The 9,566-nt window shown below is 39.2% G+C and overlaps 1 pseudogene; it reads left to right on the plus strand.

Moving 5' to 3' along the window:
• The first annotated feature begins 3,204 nt into the window (after window positions 1–3,204).
• Window positions 3,205–3,561, plus strand: LOC112854357 (mitochondrial import inner membrane translocase subunit TIM14 pseudogene; annotated as a pseudogene).
• The last annotated feature ends 6,005 nt before the right edge of the window (window positions 3,562–9,566 follow it).

Genomic DNA, 9,566 nt, shown 5'->3' on the forward strand with positions numbered 1-9,566 from the left:
GATGGTGTTAGCCATTGTTTCTACCCAGAAATGCTATAAAAATGTTGTTGTAAATTCTGTGAGCTGGGTTAACAATTCATTTGGCATTGTCTGAGGTCCGTCAGCAGCAGCAGTGGATGTCTGAAAGGTACAGGGACCAGGAGAGAAAGGGAGGAAGGAACTTGAGTCTCTCCTACCATGTGGCATGGGGAAAGGGTGAAGGGCAGAGGGGCTTCACGGGCTGTTTGTGATCACGTTGGCAGAAACCTGGGTGTAGAGATCAGTGTCTCCACTTAAGCCTCTGCGTAGCAGAATGGAATGGAGGGGAAAATGCCAGACTCAGAGATGGGATGCCTAGACTGTAAATCCAATTCTATCTCTAACTTGCCATGGACTCTGGGGATGTTGCTTCACCTCTCTAGCCTTGTTTCTTCATCTGTGAAGTGCGGATATTGACACCAGCACCACCCATTTCCAGGACTGTGGTGAGATGACACAGATGGTCCTTGTTTGAAAACTTAGATAGTGACGTAAAAATCGCTCACTGCAGGCTCACAGATACTTGCACACAGGTTCCTTCACCCTGCACAGCCCAAAGATACATTCCAAGCTGCAAGATCCCCTCTGCAGCCACAAAAATCCACAGAACCAGAACTGGGTTTCCAAATGCTTTCCAATCAGAGCCTAAAAGGAACCTTAACATGTCTGAATTTGTATACTTGGGAAGCAGAAAAGGCATTATCCAAAAAGACAACGGCTAAGAATATTCCAGGAGGAATGGTGGGGTTAGGAGCGAACAGGGTCAGAGTAATGTCAGCTTGCTCTTATTTAGCACACAGATCACACGTGGCCCTAAAATAACAAGATGAAGAAAATAGAGAGAGAAGAATACAAACAGGCAAGCCAGCCCCCAACATACAAACTAATGCAACTCCCTCCTTGTTGTCTCTGGAGTCTCTGTGGGTTGGATGTTGGTACATTTAGTTAAAAAGGCAGAGAAGAGTCCCTCCCAGGTTCACAAGAAGAACCAGAATTTTCCAAATTAATCCCTGATAGTGGGGGGGCGGGAACTAGTGCCCTTTATTCCCTTTATAAATTCAGCTGATCTCCTTCCTTTTATAGTTCTCTGAGTTTTCCTTCCAAGGAGGCCTTTTGAGTCTGCAGGATAAACAATATGCCATCTCTGGGAAAGCTGGCCTCATATCAAATAAGAGAACCTTTCTAAAAACTGCTCTCCTTCTTCTAAGGGCCAGGTCTCTCCTTGTTCTATTCCTTCTGTTTCTTCCATCTCCTTGGGGGTTTCACTTCCTATTTCTGTCCCTTACGTGATATTGGACCCCAGGGTTCTGTCCTTGATCTCTATTTCTTTTTTTTTAATGTTTATTCATTTTTGAGAGACAGAGCATGAATAGGGGAGGGACAGAGAGAGAGGGAGACACAGAATCTGAAGCAGGTTCCAGGCTCTGAGTTGTCAGCACAGAGCCTGATGTGGGGCTCAAACCCACAAACCGTGAGATCAAGACCTGAGCCAAAGTCAGATGCTAAACTGACTGAGGCACCCAGGTGCCCCTATCTCTATTTCTTATATTAAAGAGCAACAAAACAGGAGATTGAACTGATCCAGAAGGGCCCTTCTACCTATAAAAACATATGCACAGAGAAAATTCTTTGAAATATATAGTCAAATTCAAAAGAAAGAAAAGAAATCCTCACATTACAAGAAGGAGGAGGGGGAGGGGGAGGAGGAGGAGAAGGAGTAGGAGAAGGAGAAGCAGAAGCAGAAGGAGAAGGAGAAGGAGAAGGAGACGGAGAAGGAGAAGAAGGCCTAAAACAGAACAGTGAGCAGGAGTTAAAGATGTGTCAGACCAGACACAAATTCCAGTGGCTAACAGCAGGGTTTACCACCGCTGCAAGTTGAGAGAACATGACCTCAGCTCATGCAAGATAGAAGATGCAGCTAAACTCCCTGCACAAAATCCGAACCTCATAGAAGTGTCCCAACTCTAACAACAACAACAATAAAAAGACTAGAAAAACTCTTCCCATCATCCTAGGGGAGCATTGAGGAACCATGCCATTCACTCAGGGCTATAGATGATGGAAAAAAGACATCCATGAGAAATTAAACTATAAATGTGTGTCATGTGTAGATGTGGAGCCTGAGTTTATACAACTTATTTGCAAAGCAAGAATTCTAAGCCAATAATTTTTTTTTAAATTTTCTGGGTCAGTAAGATCCAAAGGGGCTCAGCAGAGTCCAATACAAAACCACCTTCCACAAATGTGGAAACACCAAACACCCAGAGAGGGAAAACACTCTATTAAAGATGAGCTCACAGTCAAAAAATACAAACAGCACAAGAAATAGTTCACAAGAGGGAAAGCAGCAGATAAAGCAAACATCAGAGTGAATATCACAAAGACTGGAAAGAAAAGATGACTCAGACAGAAGCTGTAAAATAGATATGTTTAATATTATAAAGAAAGAAATAAAAATACAAGGAAGATACATGTAGAAGTTCAGGAAGAAGAGGTTAGAGACAATGGAGGAAAGCACTATTCAAAGAGAAAATAATTAGGAATATTCCAGAATCAAAGAATTACATTATTCTAAAATTCTTGGGTCAAAGAAAAAACAATAATGAAAATTTAGAAATACTTAGATCAGAATGATAATAAAGACACTTCATACCAAATCTCTGGGATACAGAAAAAGTGATACTTTGAGAAAAATTTATACCTTAAAATACATCAGAAAAGATGAAAGACTGAAAATTGATGAGCTAAGTATACACTTAAGTGTACTTTTTTCTTAAAAAGTAAGAAAAAGTGGGGCACCTGGGTGGCTCAGTTGGTTAAGCATCTGGCTCTTGGTTTTGGCTCAGGTTATGAACTTGTGGTTTGTGAGATCAAACCCCACGTCGAGCTCTGTGCTGACAGTGTGGAACCTTCTGGAATTCTCTCTCTCTTTCTCTGCCCCTCCCCCATGCACATGCATGCACACACCCTCTCTCCTTCTCTCTCTCAAAAATAAAAAAAAAAACTTTAAAAAGAAAAAAGGTAGGAAAAAGAGCTGAAGAGTAAACTCAAAGAAAGTAACCAAGATAAGACAACTATCAAGGAAGGAGAAAACAAAAAATAACAGAGAAGCTAAAAAAAAAGCAAAAGTTGGTTCTTTGACCACATGCTTGTGCTCAGTGGAGGTCAGGGAGCTGAGCCAGAATCATGGCCAGTATAGGGGCAGCAGTTGGACTGACCATGGCTGCTGCAGGATTTGCAGGCTGCTATGTTCTTCAAGCCATGACATATATGGAACCTCAAGCATAACAAATTTTTCAAAGTCTACAAAAATCTGCTTTCAGTGTTGGCTATTATAGAGCTGCATTTGAACCCAAAATGACAAAATGAGAAGCAGCATTAATATTAGGCACAAGCCCTACTGCCAATAAAGGAAAAATAAGAGATGCTTGCTGATGAAGTATCCTTTTAAATCACCCAGACAAGGGAGAATCTCCTTATATAGCAGCCAAAATCAAGGAAGCTAAAGATTTACTACACAGTCAAGCTAAAAAAATGAAGTAAATGTGTAATGAATTTTAAGTTCTTGTTAGTTTATGTATGAGTGCCAGCTTCTTATAATAAAATGCCTCAAAGTTACAAATTTTTTAAATGATTTAGTACAAGCTGAGCCAAAGCTTTGGTATAAGTTTCTTCTTTGAATTTGAGGATTTTAAATCAGATTATAGAATAGTTGTGGATTCTGAAAAACAGTGTGGAGGTTCCTCAAAAAATTAAAAATAGAATTACCCAAGACCTAGCAATTGCACTACTAGGAATTTATCCAAAGGATACAAGAGTGCTGATTCAAAGGGGGCACATGCACCCCAATGTTTATAGCAGCACTATCAACAATAGCCAAAGTATGGAAAGAGTCCAAATATTCATCAACTGATGAATGGATAAAGAAGATGTCAGGGCTCAGTTGGTTGAGCGTCCAACTTTGGCTCAGGTCATGATCTCACAGTTTGTGAGTTCGAGCCCCACATCAGGCTCTGTGCTGACAACTCAGAGCCTGGAGCCTGCTTTGGATTCTGTCTGTCTGTCTGTCTGTCTGTCTGTCTCTCTCTGCCCCTCTCCCACTAGTGCTCTGTCTCTCAAAAATAAATAAGTGTAAAAAAAGAAGAAGAAGAAGAAGAAGAAGAAGAAGTGGTATATATATATATATATATATATATATATATATATATATATATACACACAATGGAATACTACTTGGAAGTGAAAAAGAATGAAATCTTTGCAACAGTGTGGATGAAACTGGAGGGTATTATACTAAGAAAAATAAGTCAGTCAGAAAAAGACAGATACCATATGATTTCACTCATATGTGGAATTTTAGAAACTTAACAGATGACCATAGGGGAAGGGAATGAAAAATAAGATACAAGAAGAGAGAGGGGCAAACCATAGAGATTCTTAAAAACAGAGAACTGAGGGTTGATGGGCATGAAGGGTTGGGAGGGTGCGGAAAATGGGTGAATGGCAATGATGAGGGCACTTGTTGGGTTGAGTACAGGGTGTTGTATATAAGTGATAAATCACTGGAATCTACTCCTGAAGCTAAGACTACACTGTATGTTAGCTAAGTTGACAATAAATAAATAGATAAATACATACATACCTACATACATACATATTTGGAGATTTAACACTCAGTAATCATGGAAAAATACACAGAATTTGAATAGAAATATTGTTTGTTATTCATTTAGCAAATAATCTGTTACCTACTTCAAGGCAAAATGAATGTGACACTCTCTAGCTTTCAAGGAGCCCCCAGTCAAATGGGATACTGATAAACTGGTAACTAAAATACAGTGTGATAAATATATATTTTTTAACTTGGTTCTTTGAAAAAATAACAAAATAGACAAGGCTCTGGTAAAAACAATGAAAAAATGAGAAATTCAGAAATATATAATTAATAATAGGTAGATACAACTGTAGTAGACATTATAAAGGTAACCAGAGAATTTATTCCAATAAATACTTTATTCCAATAAATTTGAAAACTTAGATAAAAATTCTTAGAAAAGTATAACTTACTACAACTAATAAAAGAAGAAATAAGATTTCTGGATAGCCTTATAAATCTTAAATTAACTGAAGCAGTAGTTTAAAATCTTCCCACTCAGAAAAATAAAATAAAATAAATAAAATAAAATCTTCCCACTCAGAAAAATAAGTATGGTGGGGGAAGAGGAATGTAAAATGTTGTAGACATTTCCTACCAAACATTCAAAGAAATGATCATTTCAATCATATATAAAACCAATAAGGGAATATTCCCTCTTTGTATAAACACCCTTATTTATTCTCTGAGGCTAGTATAACTTTAGTATCCAAACCAGACTTGGATATACAATAAAGAAAAACTAAAGGCCCATTTTCCTCATGCATAAATATCCAGAAATCTAAATGAAACTATAGCAAACAAATTCTAACAGTACTGCACCCATGGCCAAGTCAGGTTTATCTGAGAATGCAAGGTAGTTTAATATTAGAAGATGATGAGTACCAGGCAATGTATAAACGTGTTGAATCACTGTATAGTACACCTGAAACTAATATGATGCTGTTAACTAACTAGAATTAAAATTAAAACTTAAAAAAGAAGAAGATAGCTAAATGTCATTTACCCATGAATAGCTTAAAGAATAAAACTACAGAACCACTCTAATAGATCACTGAAATGCATTCAGTAAAATTTAACAGTCATTCATAATTTTAAAAAACTCATAGTAAAAGGAATTAGAAAATAACTTAGCAACATGGAACATCTGCATAAAACATACAAAATACATCATCCTAAGTAGGGAAATGTAGGATAAAGGTGGATATGCACTGGAGGAGCCAAGATGGAGGAACAGCATGGAAGTTTTTTGTGCCTCTCGCCTCCATGAAATACAGCCAGACCAACACTAAACCATCCTGCACACCTAGAAAACTGACTTGAGGATTAACACAACAAGCTGCACAACCTGAACCACAGCACTCAGGAGGTACACAGCGCTGAGAGTGAACTGGGGGAGAGAGAAGCCACAGAGGACAGGGAGCTGTTTTTGCTTGCGGAGAGAGGACAGAGATGGGTGGGGGGGAATACGGGAAAAACACCCTCCACCAAAAGCAGCTGGAGAGAAAGTGGAAAAGTGGAAACAGCCACAGGGACTGAACTAAAAAGGGAGAAAGGAGAAAGGAGAGGGTTTAACTTCCATTAAGACTCTATAAACAGGGGGAGTGCAGAGTCTGAAACCCTGCAGCTTGATACCTGGTGGTGCTCTGGAGGGAAGGGCGAATCCCCAGGAACAGAATGAAGTCCAGAGGTCTTCGGTGCCACATGGGGAAAGGTGGTTCCCCTGCTGGGAGGACACCTGGTAGAGGCTGTGTGGTTCCCCCAAAGGCCCCAGCGGACCTGGGAGAACAACCACATTTGCTGGGGCTGGAACAAGGTCATTGGGGGTGAAGCCATGTGCCAGATGTGTGCTGTGATTTTCCATAATCCCTGAAACACTGCTGCTGCCACCATCACGCGAACTTTTTCTGGGGCAGGCTGGTGCCCAGCTGCAGTCTCCAGGCATCTGCAGCAGCACGGTCCTGTGAACGTTCCTGGGTGCAGCTGACACCCGGCCATTGCTTGGTAAGACCCTCCCACAGAGGGGCAGAATGGGTCAAAGCCGCAGTGCTTCAGAAGTAAGGGGTTGGGAAAAATAGCCACATCTGAGATAAAACTCAGGAGGGAAGTGCTGCCAGAGGCTTGGTCATGGACAGTGTAAAAGTGGAAAGTGGATGGAAGCCAGACAGAAAGGACAACAAAAGATGGGTGTGTGATTGCTGATCGAGGAGAACAGAGTTCCAATACTAGAGACTGGTAGCTGGGTGACGCCATTTTCACCACTCCCGCGCATGCGCATACACACTTAAAAGCACCACAACACTCCCTCCAAAGCGTAGGCTAAGCAGCGCCATCTAGTGGAGAATGGACCATTACATGAAGCCCCGCCCAACTGGGCCAACCTTGTTCTTCAGGAACACAAATCTCTCTGCCTGCTTAGTTTATGGACTATAAAGCACTTCATAGTTAGACTTCTAGGAGAAAACAAAGTAATTTCAAATGTATTTCAGTCTGTTTACTGGTCCATCTATTCAATTTTCTTTTTTTTTCTCTTTCTTTTTCTTTTCTTTTCTTTTCTCAAATACAGAAAGAGAAAAAATCTTTTTATTTTCAATTATTTTTTAAAATATATATTTTTTAATTATTTCAACTATATTTTTTACTTTTTTGTAAATTTTTCAAATTCAATTTTACTTCCATCATTTCATTTTATTATATTTGAGTGTATTCATTTTTTCAAATTTTCAAATGATATCCTTTTTTTACCCCATTTTTTCTCTATTCTACCAAGACCCTTTCACCACCCAGACCAAAACACACCTAGGGTCTAGCATCATTTATTCAATTTTGTGTGTGTGTATGTGTTTGTTTTTAATTTTTCAATTTTAATTTTTTTAATTTTAACTTTTCTACCTCATTAATTCCTTTTCTCCCTTCAAAATGACCAAACAAAGGAATTCACCCCAAAAGAAAGAGCAGGAAGAAACGACACCCAGGGACTTAACCAACACAGATACAAGCAAGATGTCTGAACCAGAATTTAGAATCACAATAATAAGAATACTAGCTGGAGTCAAAAATAGATTAGAATCCCTTTCTGCAGAGATAAAAGAAGTAAAAAATAGCCAGAATGAAATTAAAAATGCTATAACTGGGGGCGCCTGGGTGGCGCAGTCGGTTAAGCGTCCAGCTTCAGCCAGGTCACAATCTCGCGGTCCGTGAGTTCGAGCCCCACGTCAGGCTCTGGGCTGATGGCTCAGAGCCTGGAGCCTGTTTCTGATTCTGTGTCTCCCTCTCTCTCTGCCCCTCCCCCGTTCATGCTCTGTCTCTCTCTGTCCCAAAAATAAAAATAAACGTTGAAAAAAAAAATTAAAAAAAAAAATGCTATAACTGAGCTGCAATCACAGATGGATGCAGCAGCAGCAAGGATGGATGAGGCAGAACAGAGAATCAGTGATATAGACGATGAACTTATGGAGAATAATGAAGCAAAAAAAAAAAAAAAAGAGAGAGGGAGATTAAGGCAAAAGAGCACAATTTAAGAATTAGAGAAATCAGTGACTCATTAAAAAGGGACAACATCAGAATCATAGGGGTCCCAGAAGAGGAAGAAAGAGAAATAGGGGTAGAAGGGTTATGTGAGCAAATCATAGTGGAAAACTTTCCTAACCTGGGGAAAGACACAGACATCAAAATCCAGGAAGCATAGTGGACCCCCATTAGATTCAACAAAAACCGACCATCAACAAGGCATATCATAGTCAAATTCACAAAATACTCAGGCAAGGAGAGAATCATGAAAGCAGTAAGGGGAAAAAAGTCCCTAACATACAAGGGAAGACAGATCAGGTTTGCAGCAGACCTATCCACAGAAACTTGGCAGGCCAGAAAGGAGTGGCAGGATATATTCAATGTGCTGATTCAGAAAAATATGCAGCCAAGAATTCTTTATCCAGCAAGGCTGTCATTCAAAATAGAAGTATGGATAAAAAGTTTCCCAGACAAAAATTAAAGGAGATTGTGATCACTAAACCAACGCTGCAAGAAATTTTAAGGGGGATATTCTGAGGGGAGAAAAGATGAAAATACATATTTATATAAATAAATACATACCAAAAGCAACAAAGATTAGAAAGGACCAGAGAACTCCACCAGAAACTCCAACTCTACAAGCAACATAATGGCAATAAATTCATATCTTTCAGTACCCACTCTAAATGTCAATGGACTCAATGCTCCAATAAAAAGACATAGGGTAACAGAATGGATAAGAAAATAAGATCCATCTATTTGCTGTTTACAAGCGACCCACTTTAGACCTACAGACACCTTCAGATGGTAAGTAAGGGGATGGGGAACCATCTATCATGCTAATTGTTGACAAAAGAAAGCCTGAGTAGCCATACTTATATCAGACAATCTAGACTTTAAAATAAAGACTGTAACAAGAGATGAAGAAGGGCATTATATCATAATTAAGGAGTCTATCCACCAAGAAGACCTAACAATTGTAAACATTTATGCTCCAAATGTTTGAGCACCCAAATATATAAACCAACTAATCACAAACATAAAGAAATTCATCCATAATAATACCATAATAGTAGGAGACTTCAACACCCCACTCACAGCAATGGACAGATCATCTGATCAAAAAATCAACAAGGAAACAATGGCTTTGAATGACACACTGGACCAGATGGACTTAACAGATATATTCAGAACATTTCATCCTAAAGCAGAAGAATATACATTCTTCTCCAGTGCACATGGAACGTTCTCCAGAATAGACCATATACTGGGACACAAATCAGGCCTAAGTAAGTACAAAAAGATCGAGATCATACTGTGCATATTTTCAGACCACAATGCTATGAAACTCGAAATCAACCAGAAGAAAAATTTTGGAAAGGTA

Source organism: Puma concolor, chromosome D2, assembly GCF_028749965.1.
Source record: "Puma concolor isolate L17-30 chromosome D2, mPumCon1.1.hap2, whole genome shotgun sequence".
NCBI lineage: Eukaryota > Metazoa > Chordata > Mammalia > Carnivora > Felidae > Puma > Puma concolor.